Below are 1,489 nucleotides of genomic sequence, written 5' to 3'. Positions count from 1 at the left end.
TCAACTAGCCCATTCAAAGAACAATGAATTGCAGAACACATAGAGATAATACATGAAACAGGATTTTTCTGGACTGTTAATTGAACTGGTTTTAGTCTACGGACATCAGACAACTAGTAACATTCACTGTAAAATAAGAAACCAAAGTAATTCAGTCTGTGATTCCTTAACTCATATTTTTACGTAGTATTCAACTAGTCTATATAGTCCATAATAGAATTTATGGCTTTTGGTTTAGTGTTCCACCCCAGGATTTTCAGTGGCCCCCCTAGGAAAGTTTTCTGGGGGCACCCCTGCATCCCAGGACAGTTGGTCCCTGCTCCCTCCTCCCTCCTCCCTAACATAGCTGAGTAATAGAAAGGCTCTTTGTCTTACACTCTGCATGTCTGTCTGACCCTTTGCGAAGAATAAAACACTTAAAAGACGTCAGGACTGAATTCTTTATTTCAGAAGACTCACTTGAGGTTTAATTTCCATTTCACTTGGTGTCAGAAGTGGGAAGGTTTGGCGGACTTCGTCTGGGACCTGAGACGGCCGGCGACTGCTCATCCTGGAAGAAAAAGTGTCCCAGCCTCCACCTCGCAAACTTAGAGACGGGAGGGTCGACCGTCCGCGTCCCGGACCACTACCATCTCAACAAGACTTGGACCTACGTTGTCCTTAAAAACGGCGGGTGCCTGAAATAAACTACAAAGTTGCATTTGTTTTTCTTTGGTTTTTATACTTTCAGCTTAGATTGCTGTTTTGATTGCACCATTGCAGAATTACTGCCCATCCTCTCCGCTGTTTTAATTCCTTTTGGGGTCTAAACAGGGCCGAGTGGAAAAAGGGGTTTCTCCGCTGTTCCAGCTTTCTGGAGTCTTAACAGGGCCGTGAAGAGGTTTTTTCTGCTGTTGACTGCTTTTCCCAGAGTTTGAAGCGTCAACATCTGGATTTACAGTGACGGCTGTATCTAAGGAAAGGGTTCGAGTCTTGCTGTAAAAACTGTCCTTTGTTACTTTCCGCCTCTGATTTTAAGGGAAGAGAGTGAACAAAGGAAATAAAGCCTAACGGGTTTAACCTCACTATTCTGTCCACCTACAACCCACAGCTGTCTGCATGCTCATTTATCGGTTTAATATGAAGAAGAAAAAAGGAATAAATGTACCTGGAAAAGCTGCCAGACCACCTGAATGAGTTCCTCCACCAGAGCCCGATGTTTTGTCCTCTGCAGCCAAACCTCAAGTATGGCCAGTGACAACATGCAGCAGGGTGACGATGAGATACACAAAAAATGTGGTTCCCCCCCGTCCCTTAAAATACGGAATCGATCCGTATTTAAGAAATAAATAGGCTTCCAGTTCTGAATCAATACGGGGCGGGGTTTGTTCCGTATTTGCCAGCTGTCTTAAACGCATCATCCCATGCAAATCATTCCCCCCCCATTCTGTGAAGACTCGGCCTCTTCTAGCCCTGGTTGCGTAATACTTAGTTTGCAACACTTCCGCAA

General features: G+C 44.6%; 1 long non-coding RNA gene across 1 annotated transcript in view; it reads right to left on the bottom strand.

Moving 5' to 3' along the window:
• LOC119908379 overlaps window positions 1-1,284 on the bottom strand; it is an 11,007-nt gene extending 9,723 nt beyond the window's left edge. Inside the window, exon 1 of the long non-coding RNA XR_005445260.1 lies at window positions 1,148-1,284. This is a non-coding gene — a long non-coding RNA (uncharacterized LOC119908379). The remainder of the gene's footprint in view (window positions 1-1,147) is intronic.
• Between the last annotated feature and the right edge of the window lie 205 nt (window positions 1,285-1,489).

This window comes from Micropterus salmoides, unplaced genomic scaffold, assembly GCF_014851395.1.
Source record: "Micropterus salmoides isolate LMB-PRFRI ecotype aquatic unplaced genomic scaffold, ASM1485139v1 Ms_hic_scaffold_1763, whole genome shotgun sequence".
Classification (NCBI taxonomy): Eukaryota; Metazoa; Chordata; class Actinopteri; order Centrarchiformes; family Centrarchidae; genus Micropterus; species Micropterus salmoides.
The sequence above is the reverse complement of the archived record's forward strand: the minus strand, read 5'-3'. Positions and strand labels throughout refer to the sequence as shown.